Genomic DNA, 27,987 nt, shown 5'->3' with positions numbered 1-27,987 from the left:
GCGCCACCGCGCATGCGCCGCCCGCCCCTCCCTCCCTGTTCCAGCCCACCCCTCCCTCCCTCCTCCGGCGGGCGGCCGGAAGTGAGGTGCGCGGCCCGCCCGCCGCGGGCACGTGCGGCGGGGAGGGGGCGGGGTGGGGGGCGTCGCGCGCTCGCCGCCTCGCGCCGGCCGTTAACGGTCGCTGCGGAGCCTGAGGTGATTGCGCTGTTCCCCCCCCCCGCCCCCGAGGAACCACGGGGGAAAATAAAAGCGGCTCCGAGCGCCCTGCTGAGGGCACCGCTTGGCTCCCTACTCTCCCCGGGCTGTGTGCTGCTGCCCCTGAAGGAAATAAGTGGGAAAAAATGGGTGTAATGAGGGAAAAATCCCCGTATTAGGCCTCCACCAACAGCGAGGCGCAGTGACTGACAGGAAACAGTGAAAAGGGGGGATCTAGACAGGCAAAGGTGAGCTCTCAGTTTCCTGCTGTGAAATATAGGTCCTTTGCCACCTTCCCTGCAGACACTGATGAGGGAAAGGTAGGAAGTTAACCAGCTCAAGCAGTCTTTCACCAGTGAAGCTCTCCAAAAAGCTGTATTCTTAAAACAAACAAACAAACCCTACTACTTTCGGTAGCAGAAGCAGCTCCATTTTCCACAGTCTGTCTCCTAAGTGTGGCAACTCGGTTGCAAAGACCACAGAGCCACCTCAGAGCATCGTTGGTTATAAGGTATGTTTTCACCACTATGCTACTACATGTAACGTACAGCAGTTTAAGGCAGTATTTGCCACAGTTCCCCTAAGACCTCTACATGGGAAACCCTACGTTTCCAAATAACTCACCACAAATTTCCAATACAAATTGAGACAGAAACCAAATTTCAAGTTCTCTGAAATGCCAAACATCCCCTTCTCGTACTGAAACAGTGATTCTACTCATCCAAAATGGGAACCAAACAAGATCAAATGAGAGCAAATTAACAGTCAAATAAGAGTAATTAAAAGGGTAACTTTGTTACAAGCCTGTTTTCCTTTGGTAGTCCCCCTGGGCAAATGCTAATGAGGTATTCCTGCATCTTTTTTTCACGTAGAGGCTGAAATCATGCAATAAAAACAAACCTGATACGGGACCTCACATCCATCTCTCATACGAATGAATGAAGCCACATTTTTGGCATCTATAATGGGAATTCAAAAACGCAGCCTTTCTCAGTGAATGTCAAGGTTTTTGGATGAACTTCAATTGTAGCCATCAGTTCTATAAAACCTCTTTGAGAAGCCAGAAGCTTAAAATCTTTGGGAAAGTATTTCAGTAATCAAATTAGTTTTGGCCTAATCATATTGCTGTACACCAGGCTGGTAACAAAATGAGAATATTTCTCTATTGAAGAGACAACTTGACATACCATGAAAGTACAGAGACAGCTATTTGCATTAGTAGTCCCCTTCCTTCAGTCATTCCCATTCTTTCAATTATTGGAGATCAAGTTTTCAGCAGCATGTACAGACTCTAATTCACAATTTTCCTTAGATGTAAAAGGTATTTTGACTGTAGATGAAAGAAACTGAGTACTGTGAGGAGAATGGCATGATCATCAGCATTTTGTTAATGAGGACATTCTTACAGTGATACATGCCTGTGCTCCTTAGAAATACGCTTTTAATTGTCTTGGGAAAAAAAACGTCTTTGAAAAAAAAAATCAAAGCTGGGTTTAAAGCACTTAAGGTTAATGCCAGTGAAGAATACAACTTCGCTTGTCCTCAAGTAAAAGTAATACATTTTCAAACAGGTGCTCTGACAGGGTAGGATTGGCTTTTGGGTTAACTAGTTACTTTTTTGTTTGTTTGTTTGTTTAGGAGGTCCCCAGCACCAAGATTTACTCTTTTTAAGGTAAGAGATTAAATTATTACTCGAGTTATTTATAGACTGGACAACTGAGCACAGTCATTATGCAGGGATTAGTGTTACTAAGCTCTGTCTTCACATAGTAGAGGATGTAGAGGTCAACTACTTAGGCATAGCTGGCAAATAAGCCTATCGCTGTTGCACACGGAGTTGTGGTGATTAATGCATGGATGGCCACAGAACTGACTGGTCTCTTGTGAGTAATCTCAAAGAGCCATAGCACAGATAGCTTCTGATGTTCCACAGCTTGCGTAAAGGGAAACTTGGCACCCAAATGGTCTTTTTTATAAAGCACCAGCTTGCTGTGAAGAGGTTTCATGCTAAGGATTACCTTTTATTAAGGTTAAGTCAGTGAAAGTGAATAATAAAGATTATATTGACTTGTCACTTTTAAAAACAGGCCCAACCCTCCAAGTTGGTAAACAAGTGGTGATTTTGAACATGTGAACAGGTTCTCTGACTTTAATTTCTCACCTGAGCAGAATTGCCTTTTGTTATTTCCAGAAGCTATATAAATATCAAGAAAGGAAGAGAAAACCTTTCAAGAAATCTTTCACTCAAAGTACGAAACCCAAAGTAAACTTTGCCCTTGCTGTTTGAAACCTTCCCTTGTTTCAGGTACAGTTCACTCTTCCACATCTGGAAGGAGTGCCTTAGAACAAACTTGTGTAGTGCAACAGCTTGACACACTGATGGTATGACAAACCCTTTGCACTAATGCAAAAAAAGAAAAAACGATTTAAAACATTCAAAGTATATACTAGCAGAGTTAATTTCTGGATAGAAAGCAGAACAGTAAGTGGTCTGAAGAAAAATCAGGGGGCAACAAACAGAAAATCAAATAGGAATCCTCAAGTGAGGAGAGATCAACTAAAGAGGTTGATAGGAAGGGGGGGATCTTAGTGCAGAGCCTGGATCACAGCTAGGATATCAGTTATCATTGTTTTAAAATTTTTTTTTTTTTTTTTTTTGCTATATAATGGTTCTTTATTAAACCTGTATGAATCATGAAATCGTAGGAAATACTCAGGCTCAAATATTAGGCTTTCATTATCAAAAACAAAGAATGAAAGTAAGTTTCTGCTTTTTATGAGTGTGGAATTGATAGTAAATTTTCACTACATATAAACAGGGAAGAAAACAAGTCCCAGTCGAACGATGTGTATGTCTTTCTCAATGTTGTCAATATCCGTAGGTCTTGCCTTTTTTTTTTTTTTTGCCTGGGGTCTAAAATACAGATGCTTTCTATTTTTTTTTTTTTCCCCAGTAATGGTGTAATAGCACATTAACAGAATGTCAACTATTCTTGTATTACCTTTATTCAACTCAAAATATTCATCTTCCAACTTCTCTCAGTTATTTGCACAAAAGCAAACCTTAAGTTTTCTGCCTTTTTTTTTTAAATAAAACAAACTGTATTTTCAGAGTCGAGGTGAGTCATAGCTTCTCTCAGGTAATATATCCATAGCTGTCTTTCAGACTGCTTGAAGTCTGGGTCCTGCTCCTGACTCTTGGCTGTTAGACAGCCTTAAGTACACTGCTTCACCTCAATATATATAAAAAAAATCCCATCAATAAAATTAGGATAGCAATTATTTACTCTGTTGCAAAATGCTTTGAAGATTTAGGGTTAAAGCACCAGCTGAGAACTGCTTGAGAGTGAAACATCAGATATTGTACACATGCTAATATCAAGCTTACAGTTTAAGAAGTAATGATTTAATCCTCTTTCAACTCCTGAATTGGTCAAATGCTTTTTACCTTCATTCGTATTTCTTACATCTGTCTCCGTACACCTCTCCCTACTCTCAACTGTTTCCTCTGTGCAATACATAAATTTGTTTTAACTCAAGCTCTCGAGAATTCAAAAGCTTCCTGTAAAAATGTCAAACGTCCCTTAACGTAGTTAAGGAAGAAGACAAATGGAAATATTTCTTTGTGTAAATGTTTTTTTGGAAACCTCTTGCTGTTTCTGGACAAGCTCTTTAAGTGTTAATTACCTGAGGTGAATAGTAGAAATTGAAGAAAATAATTCTAGAAATTTATTCTTTTTATATGAAAACTACAAAAAAATCACTGATTTATTCTCCACTTTCATTTGAAACACCTGGGTCCACATCTTTGCAATACAGGTGCCCAACTGTTCAGTCATTACTGCAGTATTATTTTTTTTCCTCTTATTCAGGCATATTATTCTGTTTTGTACTATTTTAGTCTCAACAAAGCACCACCAGAGAGGTTCTCCTAACAAGCACTTGATTCTTACGCACACACACCCATCTCCTCCTTGTTGCATATCTGTTATCCTTCTAGTCTCGTGGGAGCCCTGAAAAACATTTTACACAGAAGTAGCTATACAATCTTCCCATCTTAATAAACACCATTTCTCAGTTTCAAACTGCTGACCCTGATGCAATCTGTTTTAGAGACAGTTACTAAAACAGGACAGAAAGGTTAAAATGAGCTAAAAGCACAACTGGTTTGGCTTTGGGTTTGCATTTTTTTTCTAGGACCAAGTCATGTCCCACCTACACATCTGAGGCAGAAGCAGTAGTGAGGCAGAAGCAGTAGGGAGAAGCTTAGCATTTGTTTAATTATAGATACAACATAAAAACTTTGGTATGACATGTTGACTTGGAAAAAAATGAGAGAATCAAATCGCTTGCTGCAGTGGGAAAACATGCAAGCTTGAGAGCAAGCGCCTTGTCTCAAGTCTCATTTTTTCAAGACAGGAGTAGCTCTACAAGCGTTACGTTGAGCTGGTGACTAGAGGCATATTTTCCTGTTTCAGTCTATCATCTGTTCTAATCAGGAACTGAACAAAAAGGAGTTGTAGAAAAGAAGCAAGCTACTGATTGCTCATGTTTAAATGGAAACAAACTGGGGAGAGAGCAAGTACAAATCTTCTACAAGGTAAAATTGCCAAGTTCAGCTTTGGTCACATCTGATGCAAAACTCACTGTCAGCAAGGTCAAGAGTTACTGAATGCAGTGTGAGATTTGGTCACTTGTAATATATTTGGACCAAATAAAATACACATCGCTTGCTGATGCGACAACTCTTGGTTGTTTCCAAACAGCAAGAGAAAGCAGGGAAAACAAAGACTCAAATAGAAATGCTAGAGGAAGGGATGTGATGAGGTTATAATGGGCTCAGCATTGCTTGCATCTTGACCTGGTTAATTGTCTCACATTAATAATAATCTGTTTCCTTTCTGGAAAAGAATGGCCTTCTACATGTTTCCTGATGCTCAGGATCCTGGAGGCTGACTCCTGCTTTGTTGGATAAGAGAAAATTCTGCTCACTTTCTGCATTCTTAGGTCCATAGTTAACCTTTTGTACATAATCTTGTCCCCAACCCATCCATAGGTTATTTTATTTCATTCTCATTTCCAAGAAAAAACAGATAATATCCGTCCTTCCTTTAACATCTTACTTTTGCAGCCTTTTAAGATAAAGACCAAGTTTCTCTTATATGCATCCAGTGTGCTTTATGCAACCTTGCAGCAGTAAGAAGTCTTGGGAAAAGCTACAGCCCTTGAGGTGTGAAAAATAGTTCCAACTCCCTTTTTACCCTACTTGCAGATAGAAGTTTTGCTTTTCTGTTTGTTCTGCGAAGCATTCAATGCACTTTTATGCCCCATGTATTTTTCATGAAGTAGAGAACTGCAGAAATAGCGCTGGTCATTATGCTAAAAATGCTTCTTTACTTAGTTGTGTCAACTTCAAGGGAGGGAAACAAAATCCTTGGAACTCAGAACCCAGGAAGGAAGAACTCAGGATATGAATTCAAGGAATAAAAAAGTACAAGAGACCCTATGACTTCTAAAAGGCATGGTGTTAGAGAGTAAGTGAAATATTCTCATGCAGTAGAATAATGAGCAGCTTAGTGAGGAAGTGATCTTTAACTGATCTGATATAGGAATTTTAAAGGATTATATAAATGTGAAAGAACTCATGTTAAGACTACCATTGCCTGTTTGACTGAACTGAGGCACTGCAGCAGCCTCCCCTGGAATGGATTTTATTTGAGATTACTTTTAATTGTCTGCATAGCAGAAGCGTGTACACTTCCAGACTGTCTGGATTGCTCAATACTTGCAAGGAGCTGCAAGTCATCTGGAGGGGAGAAATCAGAATCAGAGAGCTCTTGAGAAATGGTCTGAAAACACACAGAAAATTCAATATTTTCAAATACATTAAGTACACAAATTAGACGATCTGACAAAGTGACAAAGAAGCAAAAAGGGTCTGAGGGCTACAGCAGCTCAGCTGGAAAAGATGTTAGCAACAGATAAACAAAGGTAGTGTTCAGTTCAGCATATATTAAAAGAAATTACATCTGTAGGACACCAAGGTGATCAATCTGCTAAGGCCTCATCTGAGGTACCACATCCCATTTTGGGTACTATGCTGCAGGACACTTTAGAGTTCAGAGAAATGCAGTAGGTAAGATAAGTTCATAAAAGATGACCTCTGAGTAAAGGTTAAACAAGTCATATCCTTATGCAAAAGTAAGGGACAGTTAATTTTCCAAGGTGAAAATGCTGAAGTTGATTAACTTGTCTTTATGTTTACTACTAGGAAGACAAAGTGTTCAAAAAGTTGTCTTAGAATCCTAGAATGGTTTGAGTTGTAAGAGCCCTTAAAGCTCACCCAGTTCCAACCCACCTGACCAGGCTGCCCAAAGCCCATCCAGCCTGGCCTTAAATACACCCAGGGATGTGGCAGCCATAGCTTCTGTGGGCAACTTTAGTAAAAATAATGAAAAATACACAGTGGCAAAGGCTTCCTTTTTAAAAGGATAGGGGAAACAATAGGAGACAAATCCCAACATAGTACACCTATTAAAAGAAGTTGTTGGACTTAAAGCTTTAATTTTTATTTCTTACAGGTAAATAGCTGTCAGTTCAGAACAGGTTAAACTCAACTTGCTCCTTAATTCATGGTGGTAGAGACCTAAATAGATTCTTCTCAACTCTGTAGTTCTACATATTCTTGCATTCAGGACAAGGAAACATTAGCTTTATCCAATCTGTTGCGGTGCCTGACAAAAACATGGCAACTTAAGAACCAGTGGTTCCAGGCTGCAGTGCACCAGCTGCTTTCATTTATTCTTGTGTTCCTCTATTCCTGTTTGGAAGGGCCTGCAGATTTTGACTTCTCTGTATTAGTTGAGAAAGCTACTCAAGTTTTTGTTTGATTTCAAGTAAAGTTGTATAGGTTGGCTTTCCAAGAAACATGAAAACGAGAGCTTTAGCAGCAGAAGGGAAAATAAGTTGTACGACAAAAAAAACATAGGCCCATAAATGACAATTAGTGACAGAATGTGTTTGGAGGGAGAGTCTGTGAGCTCAACTGAGCAAAAGCATAAAAATGTGTTTCAAGTTCACTTTTTAAGCTGGCTAGCAACTTGAAAAATGATTGAAACAATCTGACTTGCTTTCAGGATATACATTCTTTTCAGGGCATGCATTGGTTTTCCAATGCCAATAAAATGGTGTAATCCATTAAAAAAATCCCTTCTGCATTTTTCCTTCATTTCTTACCCTGCTCAAAATAGCAAAAAAATAATCTCTGCAGGATCTTGGCCCTTCACTTACTTCCAGCCTTTTATTAGTCTTTAGGAAATAACTACACCTAGTCATTACTGTTTAATTGGAGTGTCACTGAATAATAGTACTGCTTTTAATCTTTACAAAGCGCAGTGAATTAAGACTTGCAGCGTCCTTGAGAGGAGATGAGTAAAAGCAATCTAACGAGCCATGAACAAAGACCAGGCACTGCCCACATAAACAGTTACTGCTGACAGGAGTAGAAAGAAACAAGAAGCCATGAGCACTCTAGGTTTCAGCTACTGGTGTTTGGCTCTCCAGCAGCAAGTGATTTCGTCACTCATGAATGATTCCTACTCACCTCCAGACCCTCAAGAAGACCAAGCACAGGTCAAACACTTCCAGTCTGCATTTATTTTTGTCCCTTAAATCTTACAGGCAAAGTTATCTAAAGCTACTTTGCATTGGAAGAGTCTGTTTTCACTATTCCAAACCTCCTGCATCGGGTTCTCTCTAGAGAATCTTGTCCACAGCGATAGACTATTAACTTCTCCCCATTCATGAAAATGGGGGATCAAAGAGACCAGCTAGCCTATAACATTCATCACCATCATCTGTAATTACATAATCCAGCTAGGACAAAGGGAATGTTCTGCCCTCTGCACTGAAGCTGGTAATTCCAGTAGCAGAAGTGACTTCCACTGGAGAATTCTTCTCATCAATACAAGTGGGAATGCAGTGGAAACAGGATTCAGTGTTGACAGTGCTCCTGAATGCACGCACTGTCTTTGAACCATCAGCACTGAGGGCTGGTTGAGCGAGAAGGGATCCAGGTGTGGCACAGCGATTTATCCCACGGAAACAAGACAACTCTTGACTCATGCTTGGTCAGTAGCTTGCTTCTGGGTACAGCCCAGCTGTGCACTTTGCCAAGACCAGGTTTGACTATAACATCCCACAGTTGTTAGACACTTGTCACTTAATACAGGCTACCTTTTTCAAACGTTTGCCACTGCCTGTAGTGACAGATTTTTGGGGACTCAGTCACTCCCATGTAGCAGCACTGGTTTAGACATGAGCCTAATTAAATTCACTGCAGCATGTACAGTGCTCTAGCAGTTTCTAAGTTGTTTTAATTAAAAGCAACTGAGGGAAAGTATTTAAAATTGCTCAAACACTTCACCTGTGATTGAAGAGAACATTTCCCTAGTTCCCTGTGAGCAGCAGGTATACCCAGAGAACAACATGACATTCATATTTGTAGGTATCCCGCCCTATATTGAACTCAAGTATGCAGAAAGTAAAGTGCCACACCTAAAGCAGTAACATCACTGGCAGCTGCCTTTACTAACGTTAACATCTCTGTAAGAAACCACAGAAATCTCCATGCAAATAAATTTGAGAAAGATTAGACTCTGCAATGTTGACAGGACTATGACCCTGGTCTCGGTCTGTAAAACAATGAATAACTTGAGAATATTAAGTCAAATGCTCTGTATTTATATTCCAAAACTAAGAGGGTAGTCAAAGCAAAAACCAGACAGTTTAAACTGAATGTGGAACAACTTATATACAACAGATATACTTAACTTCATGAATATTATGTATATATAATACTAGACTAACCTGTAGAACTCTGCCACTAAGGGTATGGAGATGAAAAGCTTAGATATATTCAAAGGAGACATCTGTTCTGACTACGAGAGAAGTCCCAATTACCTCAAGCAGCTTGATATATTAATCATTATTGAGCACTATCAGCATTTGTGCTTCATTTTAGATAACTGAAAAAGTCATTGTTCCCTCCATATATATTGTTCACTTCCTCCCTGTTGGCTTCTGATATGGTTCACTTTCCAAGTCCACAGGAGTCACTGCCAGTTCCATTTTCTCTCACACAACTATATTATAATACTCACCTAAGCTCATCTATCTTCTGAACACACTGTGTGCTAGAAATAATGAGATGTAAACATTTTTCAGAAATGACCTATTTAAAACCAAAACCTGCAGGGGGGATATCTTCTACTGAGGGAATTGATTCTTGTTTTTCAAGCTTTGTTGCATTACATACAGTCTGAGAAATGAAAGAGGCAGTTGTGCTTAATTCAGTCAACTCAGTTTCCGAATTTTTCAAGCCCCCCTCACGTTGTGGAGCCAGACACCTCACTTAGCAGTTATTAACAATAATACATACAGAAAGCACAAATATACATAAACATAAAACACAAGCTGCACCCTACAAAAGCAGAATTTTCTACAAGTCCTTTAATTCGCACTGTAACCAAGAGAAAAAAAGACGGGATGCTTACTGACAGCTGCATCAGTACTTGCATATCTCTGGTGAAGTAACATTACAAAAGACAGCAGCAGCCTTGTGGGTGACCAAATCCAGACTCATTTACAATTTGGGCTGTGGGAAGCTCATGGTTGAATCACCAGCTAATGCTGCCTATCACAGTCTAGATACAAAGTTTGAGAATATCCACCGGCCTCTTAAAAGAATCTGGGAAAGGTTAAAGATTTTAAGGGAGGTGTTGCCAAAGCAAAAAAGGCAGTTGAGAACATTGTCCTATGGAGCATTTCTTACATTGCAATGCAAAAGTTCCTGTTTTCTAACAGGAAATGTAGGAAAATAAATTACTCCTTAGATAAGGTCCTTAAGTCTCTAGTTGGACTTCAGTCAGCCTCAACTGCTGATGAGATCATTTCAGCATCCATTTGTGTACCAAGTGCTTTCATATAGGAAAGTGGTTTGGGACGTGCGTTACAAAGAACACAGCCTAGATTGCTTTAACAGAGGCTTGATACTGAAAGCACATACATGCCTACAACAGAAGCGCATTATAGTTTTCACACCTATGTGACAAAAGTCACAGCTTTGTGCTACGTTTCTTAGAGAGTTTTACAAAAATGTGAGGCAATCTTTATGCCTGCAGAGCTCATTCATGAAGGCCAAGTGAAAGAAGTGGGATGTTTTCTGCATGTTAGACACCAATGCAGAGATTTTTCTGTTTGTTTGTTTGTTTTTTCCTTTTAGTGCTATTTAACTCCTGTGTAATAGAATACTACTGAGGTGCTTACAGGCAACTTGTCCAGTGATATGAAGTCAGCTTTTCAACAAAGGGGAGAACGCAGAACAGCAAGTCATCAACCTAAACATTTCCATATCCATGCTAAAAATATGCACGTTTGAGGCAGTTAGAAGTCAACACCAGCATACAATTAGAAACCTGTGTGACAAGAAGCCATTGAGGACAGTTGCAGCTCATACCCTTTTTCTTTGTAAAAACATCTGAGGTTCAAAGCTACAAACCGTTATCAAATAAAACCATTGCTCATCTGCGCTGTGAGCCAAGTTGCCTAAGTCACAGATAAATGAACCCACCAACATGGTTTTGCTGTTCAAAAAAAAAAAAATGCCAGTGGCCCATCTGACAAGCCTTATAGTATTTTCTCTCCTACCAAAAAAAAAAAAGCACTGGAAGAAGTGTTTGACAAGTTTCATCGTACTATGCAAATACGGTACCAAACTAGTGTTTGTACACACTGGTATCATTTAGGTACAGAGAGGAGGGCAAGCATACCCTACAGAGGCAGCTTATACCCTTTCCAGGCTGCAGCTTATGCTCCAATAGCTCAGCTGATTGTACATATCTACAAAAATTGAAATATTTCTACTCACAAGTGCTACATGTGGGTGTTCTGAAAGGCACCCAGAGAATGAAGAGCAACGTAATTGAGAAACTGAGGGAACCTTGGGAGCCCTCCACACTCCAGGGGCCAGAGCACATACTATACCCACCCACCCCTAGGCAGAGTTAAGAAGCAAATGGTCTTTAAATTGGCATCTTAGAGCTAAAGCCTAAGATGAAAAAAAAAAAAAAAAGAAACAGGCTCCATTAAGTGCCACCCTGGAAAGCAAACAACATAATACCCTGATCTGATAGCAGCATCCATCTTCTGCTCAGCTGTGCTCTGCAATTCTTCCCTGACCATGCTTTGTCTCTGGAAAAATGTGAGGCATCGTTAAAGCAGGATGCAAGTTTGCCTGTCATGGATGAAGTGCATAAAGAATGGCTTGATATTCTTTGAAGTACGGAATACACAGCGTATCTAGAATTGCCCAATATATTTTAGATGAAAAACAATATATTTTTCAAGGCACAGTAATGGACAAAAAAACAGAGTTAAGGTGGCAGACTCAGCTTAACATTATCGTTTAAGCTTTACCCCCCCCCCCCCCAGCTGGCATATATAATTATATTATTGCTGCAGAAACCTGGGGGAAATATGCTCTTGACTTGATGATTTATGGAGTAAAAATCAGTATTGAAGGATTTATTTTTCAAAGAGGGTGAGCTTGACCCATCCTTATCTAATAACTCCATGACTTTGTTTCATTTACTTGAGCAAGTGGCTGCTTTTCATTGATGGAAAGTTGAAAGTTTCAAGTCTGCATAAGGCAGACAAACATGCAGCCTGATTTTTAAGACAAATTATTCCTTGACCTCCTGTGAACCGTTTGTACTTGGAAAAATGAAGACTGATGGCTCTGGTGTCTTAGCTAGTATCAACGCACAGGCTAGTTTCTGTTATACTGTTTTTTGTTTCTGATTGCTATCCTAGTAACAAGCAAAGCTGCCTTTGCCCAGCCAAGCTTACAATGATTAAACCAGGCAGCACATCTCAAAGTTCCTGTCTTCCCCCACTGCCTGCTGGACTGGAGAGCTCAGCCATGTTCACAAATATAATTCCAGCTGTTTGTTTTGTAACCTCATACACTAGCCAATGCTAGGCAACTACAGAAAAAGTGCACAAACAATAAAATAGAAGTACAAAGAATAGCCTAATACTACAGTAAACAAAACAGCTCACTTGCTTTTATCCTTCTTCCAGCTGTCTTTTCTTCATTCCTCAGCAAACATCTATATTCTAAGAAAATTTAACCTTTGTTAGTGTCTAGCAATTAGGTGGAACTCGATAAAGTGGACAAAGATTTTATTTTTTTAATTTGTTTCCCCTTTAGAATTCATTAAGGATTGATGTTGATTTGCCCTTCAAGCTACCATGACATTTGTTTTTAAGTACACTGACACTCAATTTACAGCAGTTAATTCCATACAGGCACTGTGATACATCACTTGAGTAGGAAACACTCTAGATGTGCATGCAAGAACCCTGTCCTGTCCATTTTTCAATCTCTTAGAAACCAGGACTAGCTTGCTGTAACTTGTCCAACATCCCATTTATTTTTCCCCTCTCCTTTAACTTCCATCTTGCAGCCTTTGCCCTTGTTTGGTGAACTCCTTGAAGGAGCAAGATTTCTCATAATGGGCAAGCACATAGCACATTGAGTCATTCTGTAACTGAATCCATGAAAACAGTAGTTACATGTTTGAAAGTCAAGAAGATCACGGGGTTATCAGAGGTAGTTTCTCCACAACTTATTCTCAATTATAAGGATTCAGTTTGAGTTACTTGCACTAAGAATGTGAAATAAAGCAAGTAGACAAAGCAGGGAAAGGGTACTCATTACACAGTGTCTCAGAGGAAGATAGGGCTGCTGTTTGGCATTGAGAAAACCTGTGCTCAGGGGGAAGTAGAGATGAGCACTCTCTGTGCATTCAAGCGTGTGGGAAGCAATGAAGGCAGACAGAGGGACCAGCACCTCCCAGTGAAAGCAGCCTGCGCCTTGAGCCTAAGATGGATCCTACTTTAGGGATGACGTTGTTTTCTCACACACATGTACCAAATCCACATAACCGACTGCTGGGGAGAACAGGTATGCCAGTAATGAAAGCTGCATACCTGCCCCGCTGCAGGTCTCTTCCTTCCCTGTGCCAACACACATTGCTATTGCAGATTTCAAAACCCCACTGGCAGGCATGTTTTTTTTTTTTTTTTTGAACAGGCTTTTCTCACTAAGCTGATGAAATCCACATGGGGCCATTGACAGCAGAGTGTCTGCTTGGTTATACCCACATTTGGTATTAACATACCAATTCTGCTGGCAGTTCCAACTCCTAAGGCACATCTCTGCCTGACTTGTCAGTGAACTCCAGCTGGGAACGCATTACTGTAGTTGCGCTGAGACTCTGAGTGCTGACACAAGCCTAAACATGATTCCCTCGACTCAGGTTGGGTGGAGAGGGAGTGATTGTGTTTCAAAACACACCCACAGATAAATGCTTGAAATGTGTTGATTTTCATCTAACTTGCTTTAAAAAAAAAAAGTTACAGACTAGAATCAGCATGTCCCGAAAAACCACCTGTGAGCCTGTGTCCACCCCATGCGCTGGTCCAGTTGCTCCACAAAGCCCCTCCAACAGCAAATTGCTGTTGACATCAGCAGAGCATGTAAAGGGATGGAGCCAAAGAACAGCTCACCTGAAATCGCCCATAATGCCAATCAGGAAAAGACAGAAGACCAAGTCCCTGTGAATTTGATCTGTAGCTTCCACTGAATTGTTACCCCACTATGCTGCCCTTGTTTCTTTGGACATTTACCATGAGGAAGATGTGGACTTAGCATCACGGATCTGCTCGGCCTTGAGAAAAGAAGACTGAGAGGTGATCTTATTAATGTTTAGAAATACCTTAAGTGTGGGAGACAGGGATTTGGCCAACTTCCTTTCAGTGGTTTGTGGGGACAGGAGTGGGGGCAATGGTCACAAAATGGAGCACAGGAAGTTCTGCACCGACATGCAAAAGAACTTCATGGTGAGGGAGCACTGGAACAGGCTGTCCAAGGAGGTTGTGGAGTCTCCTTCTCTGCAGATATTCAAGGCCCATCTGAATGCCTACCTGGGCAGTCTGCTCTAAGGAACCTGCTTCAGCAGCAGGGTTGGACCTGATGATCTCTTTAGGTCCCTTCCAACCCCTCTAAAAGGTACTCAATGGAGTACCAGAGAAGCTACTACAGTATTAGTAAGAGCTAGGTTTACTCACACTGTACAAATATCTCTAAATAGGGTTCACAAAATAACCTGGTGTCAAAGGCTGTAAAAGAAATGCATTCTATAGTTGTTTATTCTCTAACAGATGAACCAAACCTTTCCCTCTGTGCTCTTAACATCCTTTCCAGAACTGAATTCCTTCCATGCCACCTTCTCATCTAAACTTATGTTTTATTTTAAGTGTTATGTTTTAATGTCCATCTCTTCAGCCTCATCGACTTCAGAGTCACCAAGAGGTATTCTGTATGGGATAGCAGTGTGGAATTTTTACTCTATGATAAGCACTCTTCTGTAATGTTTCTGTCCAAGATTTCATGAGCTATTTAATTTCAGCTTTTTAAAAATTGAGTGTCCTATAAAAGGAAACTGCATTAGAGGGAAAGCAATAAGGCATTCATTCAGTGTGCTTGGCCAAAATAGCTTGCTGAACCTTAGCATAAAAAGGTCCTTGTCCCCAACACAGACACAATTACAAGCAGAGACAGGATGGTTTTGCCTAGAAGGAGAAAATGCCTGAACACTGGGGAAGGGGTGGTGGGAAAATCTCTTGATGGGTAATAATCAGTTCAATCAGATTAAGTAATTAAGACACTTCTAGCAGGCAGCAGGGAGAATGGAAGTCTTAAGTACATACAGGCAAGATTAAAGTGAGCCTCCCATTTTAAGTAAACCACCATCCTGTTCCATCCTATCTCTGAAGAAAAGTTCAAGTAATTCTTCACCAACAGGATCATCAGTTATATTCTTCCCCCTCTACCATTCTCAGGTCTACCTTCTTGATATCATGGTGTCAGTGCCTCCAACCCTTTTCTACTTTATTCTTCTCTTCAGTTCATTTTTCTTGTTACTCAGCTGTTCTTTCATTTTTTTTCTACTTGGTCTTCTGCTTTCATACCTTTATTTTTAACTCTCCCTTTTGCCTTTCTAGCCCTAATCTGCAGTTCCCTTTCATTTTTAATTTGGTATCCAAACTCCTCTCTCCCAAGGGATTCATGCTACAGATCACAGTGGCAATTGCGAATTGAATTGTGCCTTCAAAGCTTAAGCCACAGGATTTGGACAGTGATTTGCCATACTATCAGGTAACAGTGTGGGAAGAAGAATCCTAAGGAGATACCTGGTAATGATGACCTGTCAAGCACGCTGCCTGTTTTTATTTGCTAATAAGAACTCCTCAGGCCACTGAAGGTTCAAATTATCTTGAGCACTGTCTTGAACTGCAGAAGCACTTCTTGCCTCCTAGAAAAGGAAGCTTGACTTAGGCTCAGTGCTTCTGTTACCTTCACTGCTTCTCGCTTCCCCAAAAGCAACTCAGATTTTAGTCTTGAAGTGGACCAAGCTAGGTTTGTTAACAGTCACACCCAAAATCAAGATTTCATTCAGATAATGAAGTTATGGAAAAAATGTTAGAGGCTTTTGGTGGGGCTGTGTTTATAATACAGTGGCTGTCATACATTATAGGGATTGCTGCTCTGCACATCTACAATTGAATAACTTTCCGTAAAAGGATCTTTGGGATGTCACAGCAATTCTGTCCCTCCAGGCAAAGTTTCTTTCAGTTCTTCCCTTGATCCCATGTTTGACAGGGCTGCATTGGACAAAAATTTCTTACATGCAAGCTTTTTTCAGACTATTCTTTTAATGATCAATATCACTAGATGTCTTCTGTGATGAACACAGGCTGCAGGCAACATATTCACCCCACTTAGCAGTACGCAGGAAAGGTAGGGAAGTGCATAGAATATTCATCTGTGCATGGGACTTACAGTGAGGAGACCCAGCTGCTTGTCCTGCTTCTGCATACAAGCTGCATGAAGCCTGCATTCATGCCACTTTACTCAAAAGACACATCTTTTTGCTATCTATGTGTTTGGCCATCATTAAGTCAGCAAATAAAGACAGGTGTCGTATTTTTAGTGAGAGGAGATTACCTCCCATCTCCTGCCACGGGAGCGGAATTTCAGAAGAGACTTTGCTCTCATAGTCCTCTGCTTTTGAGAGTAATAGGATGTGATGTGTTCCAAGGCAAAGTGCTTTCTCAAGAGGCTGTTGCATGCTTTCCAGATGGGCTTTGCACTACCCCTCCATACTGTTAGGATTCACTTAAACAGCACTGCCAGCAACCAACAGGAAGTTGCTGATGTGCTTACTTGCATGTTTTAAGATGTCTTAAGGTGAGCTGCCAGATTTTCAAACAGAGGTTTTTGTTTTGCATGCCAAATATTTCTTAAAGAAAACATACTCCCTTTTCTCCTGTCTGTTACCCCTCTTTTGAGCTTATTGCAGGGAAATTATGTTCTAGTCATATTGCAAAGTGTAATTTTTGCTTTTTCCTGAGCAGAGGCTACTAAGTAAACAAACAGCTGGTTAAACCTTCGTAAACACCTTCATATTAAAGACTTGATTCTCATGTTTTTGTTGATACTCTGTCATCTGCCACAGATCATTATCTATCTGCAAATGTCAGAAGCACTCACTGACCTTGTTTTCAACGGAAGGTTGTCCTGGCACATGCCAACTTAGTGTTACACCACTGACTAGACAGAGCCAAAATTCATCTCAGCCTTTACTGATGCTGCTGTGGGAACAGATAAGTCTAATATAGCTTTTCAACCCATCCAACACAGTGCTAAGAAATTTCTCCAGCCTGAACTAAAAATGAACCCAGACAACAGAAGCGCATTACCATCTTGGCCTACCGTTGCTAAGTACAATTATTTTTGCCTTCTCATGTCAAAATGAGAAGCGTGGGACTTGGTTATTATTTTTATATTGTAAATAGAAGTTCGTTCGAGACTAAAAAATGCAAAAAGCCACAGAGTTCCTCAGGGAAAGAGCATTCCCTGCCCCTTTCCCCCAAAAGCCAAAAACCATGAAATGTAGTCATCTAAGTAAATATGCAGCCACTCATACATGTGTATATATATGACTAACCTGAAACATAGCGTATAAAACACATGAGCTTGATCTTCAATTCCCACCATTTATACGGTCAGATTGCAGTCCCACTAGGCAGACTATAAATGCAGTGTACCAAGACCTGATTTCTCACCATTGTCAGTGCTTAAAATCGTAAGGCCAGGTAGGAAGCTAAGCCTTGAGTTGAATAGCACAAGAACTGCCAAATGCCAACCCAATGTAATATATATATATATGTTTGGCTCTGGCTTTGCTGTCCTAGATTAATTCTCACATTCTATAATACCATTCTTCACCTAAACTAGTTCAACTACTCCAGTAGTTGCACTGAGCTGCTGAACAGAAGTGACAACCAGTCCTAGTCCAAGAACCTCAATATGAGAACAACCCACAGCTTAACTGCATTACAAATGGGCTTATTTAAATGCCTGTGACTGAATCAAGACATAATACAAAAGCCTTCTTCACTAGGAAGAAGTTTCTTCCCCCAGGCAAGCATGCAGCTTTGGATTTAGTAGACATGCTGCAAGGAAATTTTTTTTTTTTGGGGGGGTGTGGTGGGGGGGTGGAGAGAGAGAGGGAGGAAGGCAAGGAGGGGAGATGTATTTCTCTTCCCCTAATACAAAACTACCAATCAACTAAGCGTGATTCACAATATAATCCTCATTTGTCCACTTTCCTTCTTCTGTCCCCTCAGCTTAAGTCATTTTTCCTCCTGTTCACTAGAGCCTTTTATCAATCAAGCCCATCTCCCATCCAATAGTGAGGGTAAATAAGGACAAAGTAACTAGAAGCTGGAGACATGGTGCTGCCATCACCTTCTTGTCTTTGTTTTAGAAAACGATTTTCCCAGTGCCTGCCTTGCAGTCTTGTCTTTCAGACAGAAGGTTTCTCTTACTTACTGGTATAATGCTTAGTGCACAGCCCATTTCTTAGCTAGCCTAACTGCATTTTTGTTAAGAAGGCAATTAAGAGCAATGGGAAAAATCAGTTTATTCATGCTAGAGATGAGCTAAACAATTATCCGATCAAATTTCAGTGGAAAGCATACTTTACCTGTTGTGGTTCACCTGTCATATTGGATCCCATCTACTTGACAGAGCAGCTGTGCTTTAAGTTACAGTATGGTTGGCCTGCCCAAGGCTTTGGTGTACTTCAAACATGCCTTAGTTTCCCAAAGAATGCACAAGATTATTTTATTTTTAAAGTATGAGACACAGCATTGTAATTAGAGTTTTGTCAACCATACCACTCACTTCTTCACAGAAAAATCACATTACAGACAAAAAAAATCTATGAGTTTCTTTAAGAAAGATCATGAATGTGATTTTCCATTTAATATACGGTGTATTTGTAGTAGAAGTGTGGTTCTGCTTTATTTTGACTTGAATTACCTTTGAGGTTTTTCCTTCCCTCCAGCCTTCAGTTTATTACATATATATATACACACACACACAGAGCAAAACTCCATTTCTTACATAAGGTGACCACAGAATCTGAAGCTATTACTCAAACCCACACAACATCATGTGCTCAAACAATGCATCTGCATGCAGTGCATGCTATACACAGATCACAGACAGGCTTCAGTTGACCTGCTGCTAGCAGAGATAGGGTGGCACTGCTTAAGTCCGTTCCTCACACAAAGTCATTTCCCTGCTTATAACAGGAAAATGACATGCTTCTCCTGAATCCTGGTTCCGTAGGTGTTTTGCCTGACACTCGAGTGAGTATAGGATCCACTCCTGTATTAGCTATAAGTGACTTGTAGATTACAGGGTTTTTTCCAATTCATCAATTGCTCAGAACGTCTCTTTTGAAGCCTTGGAGTGTCCCTTTAAGATCTGATGACATCTGTGTCATCCAGCAGCTCATTTCACCATCTCAGCATTTTCTCTTCCACACAGCACTTCCTGACAGTCCTGATCAGATGGTTCCACAGAAGTACTCTCCTGTACACAGCCACATATGAAGCACTAATTTTAATCTCACCAGCACCAAGCCAGTGAAATATCACTACATCAATAGTTACTCTTGATTTCCATTAGGATGGAAGGGATGAAATGCTAATCCCAATTCATCTGCAGAATGTCTAAACACCATTCCACAAAGGATTAGACTGTCACATTTTAATAAGACAAGAAATCCTGCTATCAAGATAATGAATGGTGTTAACCCAACTGTCAGCTGCACCATCAGAAATCGTGAGAACCTCTCATTGACCATGGAATTACAACAGCAGTGTAGGGAGTGCACACCTTGGACAAACAAAACAAACTAAAAGTTTCTGAAATACCGAAGTCTTACCCACCTCCCACCGAGTGGAGGGGAAGTAGGTATTTATCATACAAAATTGCAGTTGTACTTTTGCTGAAGCATACCATGCAAGAAGATAGTTATTCTCTCTTGCTGCTGTTCTTAATTTCAGAGGAGCTGTGCCTGTTTTACACCAGCTGAAATGAGAAGAGAGTCAGGCATTCCATCTTTAGTGCTTTTGTTTCCAAGATAAATGACCGTGTTTTGCTGCTTTCCCCATGGCTTATTCCAGAGATCCACTGCCAATTCAGACTGGCTCAGTGTCAAGACTTAACACACAGCAAAAACAGTTGAAAAATAGCAATGCTCCATCTAATCAGCTAATTTAAAAGTTTTGTCCACTCAAAGCTGGAGCAGTTGGGAAGGTAGCAGGCCCACGGCATGTTTGGATACCCAATTCTAGTAGTGTTTTGCAAAATTCTGCTCTGCAAGTTTCAAACAGGAAGCAGATGACTCGAGAAGTTGAAGCACTGAAAGGAAAGAAAGGGGGAAGGGAGAATGAAGCGATAAACAGCTAATTGCTGCAGAACACGTGCAAATTTAAGTGTGCATCCAAGCAAAACAATGTCACATTTGCACAGGAGATAAAATGGCAGTCAGCTACAGCAGCGCTGCAAAGAAAAATGACATGCATTTTAAGTCTCCTATAAAGAACCATCTAGTTGCAGTGTTTGAACCTCTGCAAGGATTCACGATTGTTTTATAACTTTTCACAGGAAAAGTATTTGCTTCCTGCCTTAGCTTTAAGACGCTTAAAGACATAGGGCCAGATGCATTTCCTTTGGGGCTTTTTCTAGTCGTTTGTCAGAGAAGCATCTCCATAAACATTTAATACACATCACTTCCTCAGTAATCAAGCCCACATTGGTGAAAACATGAAAAATAAAACAGACTTTTCCATGGAGAAATTATACTTTATGTAAACACCTGAGTGGACAGTACAATTCACTACTTAAGAGAGTATGGACACAGTATAAAGTTCTGGAACAAAGTTTGAATTTACAGCACCTAGTATCTGAACTAACTCCTCAAACTACAACATGTGGGAGGCAAAAGTACTCAGTCCCAGTAAAAAACAACTTCAGCTGTTCATGTCATGTTGTGATGTGAATAACACGGAAAAAATGATTTAGGCCACAGACCTGAGTCTAAAACCTGCTTACATGTGAAATCATTTCAATACTTTCCCCAAGCAATTTTGAGTGCAAGCTTCACCCTGAAAAGTGAGTCAGTAAGTAGTTATCTTTTTTTTTCCTTTCATGTTTCTTTTCTGCAAGCAGCCAGAACCACTGACTAATCAAAAGGAAATTCTCCCACTGCTCTTAGAGTAGAAGAGGAAATGTATTAACAGGAACGAGACTTTTCATCTCACATTGTCAAGGAAAGGTATGCAATATGGCTATTCACAGCATGCAGAACTTGATTCCATCATCACCTCACCTGTGAGAAATGCTAATTATTTTTCAGAAAGGTTCTCTCTTCAGGATGTGCCCAAGAAACTAGCTCAAATTTCAGCTTCCACATTTCAATGCTGGCAGTCAGAAAAACAAAAGAAAACTTCCTGCTTGTCAGCTGCTGGGGTTCGCTTCAGGGAGACACAAAGGGAACCGACTTGATTTTTATTTTTTTTTTAAACTGTCTTTTAGGACTAGAACTGCTTTTAAAAATACTTTGAGAAAGTGCCTGACTAAAAATAGGCTTTTTGAGACTGTTAAATAAAGTATAGTGCAGAACTCCCGCTCTGAACAAGAAAACCAACATGATGGAGGTCTTAGGCCTGTTTTGACAGACACTTTTCAGCTGCCCCAGCTGCCCATCAGCTTGGAGAAGGCATGGAAATGCCTCTCTACAGGGGACAGCTGGAAGCAACTGTGGGGGAGAGGGTAGCACTGTCACAGATTAATAACTCAGCTCAGAGCACAGCCTCAGCCAAGTAATTTAGGATGCTCAAATGATCCTGAGGGACAGACAGCATTTTCTGCATTGATGGCTATGGGAGGGCAGAAATGTTACAAGCAACAGATGGTTTAATTCACTATAGATAAGGGACTTCATAAGTGATGGTTATGGAAACAGCTACCTCTTGTCTTTCAAAACCAATAAATCGTTTACCGTACATGAAGAGCCTTGATGTCATCAGCCACTTCAGAACTAGTTTCATATCTCTGCTTAAAAAAAGCTCAATTCCATAGACCCACAGGTACCTACTAGAAATGACTCTCAGCAAAAAGATTTGTCTCTGACCACTCTAACATACACAAACCTTCATTTCACCAAGAGAACGGTGCACTCTCATCTGGACTGCACACTGCTGGACTGATCCGAGGGCAAATAGTGGTTCGTATCAGAGGACTTATTATCCTGTATTTCCCTCCTCCTTCCAATCTGAGATATCCATATTCTCACATTAATGACTACTAGAAGTAGCCATGTATCCAAGTAATTTAAGCTAAGGGTATCCCAATTTCCAAGCCATAAGTTTTTTCTTTGTTCCCCAATGAAGAATTTCTTAGCTTTCTTCAGTTTATGCTTCCAGGATTCACTTTTAGCTTGTCTTCACCATTGTCAGAAAGCTGTATTTAAAATTCCCCAGAAAACTCCCTTAATTATATGATTTCCAGAGCTACAGTTTCAAACAAGGAACAGCTCACATAATACTTGTGGTTTACAGCAAGTGAGTAACACCAAACTGCCCCACCTTCTCAGTAGCTTCTCATTTCTGCATTGACTAGAGGGTTTTTCCTCTGAAAAGCACAAGATTCTCCAAAAATCACAATGAAAGCTGCTTTAGATCTACCACCACCAAAAAGAGGAGACAATTACCACTCAAAGTAATGTACCTGCTTGTCTTCCAATTTAAGAACCATTCTCCAGGAGGTGAATACCTTTACCCTTGCACATGTAAAGCATCCAGTAGCCTCCCCTCCTGCTTTACCTTCCCTGCATGCAAAAAACTATGAAGACTATGATAAACCTTACAGGTGGAAAAATCCAGAAGCATCACAAAGGAAACAAAACAGAAGCAGAGCAATACATTTCCTTACAAGATGACAAGGAACATATGTTTCTGTGGATTTGTTTTGATTCCAGGTTCTGTGCTTCAGACCATAAAGTCATTTTGCAACCAGAACTCCAGCTATGATGAGGTTTACGGACAACCAGAGCCTTACTGGAACTGGAAATGAGTGAAAACAAATGGAACGACCTGAGTGAGGTGCAAAAGGCTGTGGAACATCCACCTTATCTGCTTTAAGACTAATTCCCATTTCTTTTGACTGGATAAGAATACAGTTCTGATACAGGAAGGAAGGTGGAGAGAAAATACATGCAGCTTCCTCAGCACCAGAGCTCCTGAGGAAAGCTTTCTGCCTAAGTCTGCATGTTAGGGGGGAACCAAGATCATCTCCCTCAGTCAGTTCTTAGTTACATGACTCTTGAATGCACATTCACATTTAGCACTGCTTGCATCACACATTTACCTCACCTTCACCAGCATAAGGGCCAACATACCATGCAGTGTTCAGCTGAACAGAAGTTCATGGTAGTGTGTTGCATGCAAATGCAAAGTTCTGGTATTAATTTAAATTCCTTAAACTTGATAAACATACCAAGGGGAAGGTCATCTGGGCAGCCATGCACTGATTCTGAGAAGGCATGCAAGGTGTTCCTGAAGGATGCACAAGAGAAATGTGTTTTTTTTTCTTTTTAAATAAAAAACACTTCTCCTTTAGAGAGTTAGTATATGACCACTTTCCAACTCTACTGGACCTGGAGGGGGCCCCATGCAGACTAGATCTGCCTGTCGCACAAACACACAGCAGACCTGGCTAGTGACTACAGGCCAGTTTTATACTGTGGTGTCTGCATCTGCACCAAGGAAAGGTGGAGAAGAGAAACCCAGGCCAACACACAGCCCTTACACCAAGAGCAGCAGGTGAACACAGAGCTAAGGAGCATGCCCCTCACCACAGATTAATAGTTAGAAATTTCCCCTACCCAACCCTACACAGCCATGCCTGAAGCCTTGGGAAGCTCCAAGGAGGAGGTACTTCCCAGCCATAAGCCTCATACTGGCCAGTTTGTCGATTCACATGTGACCATCACTCCTGCTACACCAAAAACAAGCATGAAATTGCTCCTCACTACTCTGGGTAGAAGGTAAAACCCAGTTCTTTCCGAGCACAGCCATTCACAGACAAGCTCTGGCCCAGCAATACAACCCTGTGATACGCTGTTGGTAGAAGACACTAGGATTTCATAATGAAGGAATATTTCCCCTGTTCTCAAACCCAGAGCCACTCCAGTGACAAAGGGGACTGGCACAGCGCTCCACCTCACCAGTCCCAAAACGTCTCTCATTGACGGACTGATATGAACAACAAAGTCATTTCTAGAGAAGCCTGAGACACTGGTTAAGAGAAACTCCCAGGATTCTGTGAAATGCTAAGCCTATTACTCAGCAACCATGAAAAGAAACTGGTCTCTGATCCAGCTGCTGGGAGCAAAATGACATCTTCTCATTTAGTTCAGCCAGCCACACAATGTTTTTTTGTTCTGTGCCTTGGAGAAAGAATACTAACACCACAGTCCGGGAAGAAGTGCCACAACATCTGTACAAACTCACATCTCTGGAGGAGGAAGAACAGGCCAGCCTGATGCTCTGCATTTTAACAGACCCTCCTTAAAACAAGAGCTCATGCTCATATTGTGCAACACCATTTCCTATTAATTGTCAGGGGTAGGTGCCCTGTGGCCCAGGAAGCACTGTTTCCTAGTCTTCCCCATTTTCTGTCAGCTTTAGCAGGGATATAGAGCTAAAAAACAAAAACATACAAAACCACCATTTTCCTGCTTTTGCACCTCAGGAAAACCCTGACAGGTCAAGGTCTGCAGGCATGTGAGAGTCCATCAACACAGCGCTGTCTGGAAAGCAGCAGCTGATATCAGTTGTATCCTAGGAATGCCATACGGAAGGTACAGACAAGGACAGGGCAGTATTCCCTTTCTGCCTGGGACCTGGTTGTCTCCTGTTCTTAACAAGCTAAAGGAACAGACTAGGTGAAAATAATTTAATCAAAGTGCAGGAATTACTAGAAAAACAGTTATTAATCCCCTGTCCAGATGGAAAAGCGTATTTAACAAGTTGCCAGAAGGGGATCTTACCCTACTCCAGCAGAGTTTAGTACTTGTACGGGAAATCCAGATTATATTTCTTTCATGGATCAGAAATAAAGATCACGCCTCTTAAACCCGACAGTAGGACAAGAGGCCTGCATGTACCACAGAGCCAGGATTAAAACCAAGTATGACATGAGAACACAGGACCTCAGCTAGGTACTGGCAAGGAAAAGGTACTACATTGTGCTCAAATAAGGGGGACCAGTCACTCCACTATTTTGCAAGAAGTGCTCCAGGGGTTAGAGTATAACTCAGGCTGGACATGAGTCAACTGTTTTGTGTTGTTCTGAGACATTGAGTAGGGCTGTATTTAAGAAGAAAGGAAGTTGCAAGAGGTGTGAAGTAACCTTTCCCTTCCACTCCATATCCCCAGGAGTGCTGTGTCCAGTTAACCCATCACACCTTTAAAGGTGTGGACAAACGAATCACAAACCTCAGAATTGTATTGCCTTTGAGTAAGGATTGAATGGAGAGTGTAGTTTAGACCAGAAAATAGAATGGAGTCAGGACCTGGCCCTTTAGTTACCAAAAGGGCAAGGGGAAGAGACAGCCACTGCACCCAGGCTCCCTTTAATCAGGGCAGATTGAGGTGTACCTAAATTACAGCAAATGAAATGTAGGTTAAACATCACAGACAAATTTTGTAGCTGCAAGGATAATTAAGTATCAAATGAAGTGCCTGGGGAGATAGCCATGTTTCCAGCACAGGGAGGCTTTACAACAGGTTAGACTAACAGGTGGAGTTAATCCTGCTCTAGAAAAGAAGCAGGATGAAATTGAGAGAGCCCTTTGAGACTTATCTTGTGGTCTGGAGCGAACACAGAGGATGGCAAGCACCTTCAGTTCCTCCTTTCTTCTAGAAGGGATAAAGGGTGAAATTATGTTTTTAGCATCTTGTTACCAGTCCCTTACCCCCCTATCCATGGAGGGTCCAACCTCCCCCTCCCACTGGCTCAAGGGAAAGGATATTAGTTTTAGGTTACTTCACATGATCCAGTCAGTCCCATTTTCCAGTGCTCCCTCTCTCCTTCCCTCAGGATTCACCCACGTCACCACCTACCAGCTAACATGCATCAAACTCCTGGGTGTCTAACAGGTTACATATCCCAAATCCTTGCTAGCAACCTGCTCAGTTTCACAATTCACTACTTCCATTTCGGGCTGGAGCAAACCATTGTGCCTGACTGTTGAAATATTACATGTCCACTGCTATTAGTTCACAAAGTAAGGATGCAACTTAGTCTACACCAAGTTGCTCAGCTAGATCAGGCCTATTTGTTGCTCTCCAACTGACACTCAAACTGTGCTCTGCTCAAATGCCACACAGCTTTTCACAAGGGCAGGAAAACAGACTTCTGCTTTGGTAGCAAGAGCCAGAGTGCAGAACCTTGCTCAAGGATGGCTTCCTCTTTCCTAAGTGAGTTGCATTTATTATCAGTTGGTGGTTTTCAGTGTTTCTGTTCCTGCTCTGGAAGTTGCCCTTCCTCAACGCTCTGTGGTCAGGCTGTGTTTGGTGCCTGATAACAGCCTTAGAGACAGCTGCTGCAAAGGCAGGGGGAAGCACATATAAACAAAATGGGTGTGCATTTTCAACAGCTGCTTTCTGAGAAGCTTTCTGAAGCCTTATGTACAGCAAGCACTTTGTATGCAGCTAGAGACTGTCCTTTCCCAGCCACGTTGTCTGACAAAACAGTCATCCCATCTCTATCTGGCTCAACTGTTCCATAACATCAGATGGCACTGCAGCAGAAGCCCTCTCACTTCAAGTGGTAATAGACCTCTTAGAACTCTAAGTGATCCAAGACGTAGCACTCCAGCCCGCTTCTAGGTCCTTTTTGACCAAAGCCTTACCACCCCCTTGAAGATGGGTGTCTAACCGCCTGCAGTCACCTGTTCTGCCCACCAAGACACATCCAGGCTAACCATGATTCCTTAGTAACATGGCATTTCTGCTTATGCTTTGATTTACATACTGAGGATCATGAGATATTCTTCTAGCAAAAGCCCATGGCAGTTTATCTTTCTGTCCCCACAGGTTTTTCCAGTTTCTTTTGAAGCTAGCTTTAGTGATAGATTACCAATGATCAACCATTCCAATCTCCCAGTCCCACAGAGTAGTTCTGCCAGCTGTTTCTTCTTCCTTGTGGTGTTGTTTCTCTTGAGGTTTCCTCATCTGGGAACCCTAATCCTTCAGGAAAAACGTTAGGTTGTCCCTGTAAATAGGTGTGTAAAGGTGTTAACTTTAAGGCAGACAACACTGCAGAAGCAAAGAAATCACTTGCATTTACAGTGTGAAGCCTGCAAGACAAGTTTTCCTTTATCCTACCACCTGATAAGCAGAGAGCTGTAACACTGCTGTCAGAGATCCCTAAAGCAAGGGCTATAAAGAACTAGGATTTGGCAAGAGCTTCTGTCATCTGCAAGACTGCCTCTTTGATCCTCCTTACGCTTCTGTAAGGATGCCAACATCTCTGCCAAACAGAGCAACAGAGCTGCTGCATCAAGGCAATCTCCTCACTTTTTTCCCCTCTGCTTTTTTTTTTTTGCTTGGTAACATTTCATTTCATACAGCAAGAAAATCCCCACACCTTCCTCTACTACCTATACCTCTTAATTGCAGCATTTCTGTTTAATCAATTGAGAATCCTCACTCAAAGGAGTGAGGACTAGGAGGGCAAGACACTCCTTTGCAAGTTGGGCTATGCCCACAGAGTCAGCTGCACCTCTGACCAGTCATGAAACTGAGTAAATTATTATTTCCCTTGCTCTGCCTTAGGCTGGGAACTCAACAAAATCAGACTTGGTTACCATTTATTTGCCTAGCACATAGCCTATTAACATTTCCCTGAAGCAAGTCAATTGAGTAACCCAGACTACTATCTCGCTTTAGGGGCTGCACAGACCATCTCCCGGACTCTATGGAAGCAAAAGGTGCTGATGAACTGCGATATTTCATCTCCAATACATGTGCTTCAGTCCAGACAGCAGTTGTTCCATGCCATGTTAAAGGTATTTCCTCTCATTTCTCACTATATTTTCAGTACCACACCACATTGCACAACTGAAAAATAACTAACAAGTCAAGTAGGAACCTTGTAGGAACCTGAGAAGTCAGCCATTTCAAGGCTGGACTCTATGTCAAAAGCCCTGGCAAAGCTCACTAGACTCTGCCAGTGGT

At 41.3% G+C, this 27,987-nt stretch overlaps 1 protein-coding gene and 1 long non-coding RNA gene across 2 annotated transcripts in view; one reads left to right on the top strand and one right to left on the bottom strand.

The window, feature by feature from the left end:
• The window catches only part of BMP2K (BMP2 inducible kinase), a 103,279-nt gene that overhangs the window by 64,182 nt on the left and 11,110 nt on the right, over positions 1-27,987 (bottom strand). The gene's annotated exons all lie outside the window — the stretch shown is intronic.
• Positions 113-27,819, top strand: LOC137855849 (uncharacterized). Its single transcript, XR_011096005.1, has 3 exons — positions 113-706; positions 1,834-1,867; positions 27,700-27,819. It is a non-coding gene; the product is annotated as an uncharacterized lncRNA (long non-coding RNA).

The sequence above is a fragment of the Anas acuta genome, chromosome 4, assembly GCF_963932015.1.
Source record: "Anas acuta chromosome 4, bAnaAcu1.1, whole genome shotgun sequence".
Lineage (NCBI taxonomy): Eukaryota > Metazoa > Chordata > Aves > Anseriformes > Anatidae > Anas > Anas acuta.
This window is presented reverse-complemented; position numbering and strand designations above follow the sequence as displayed.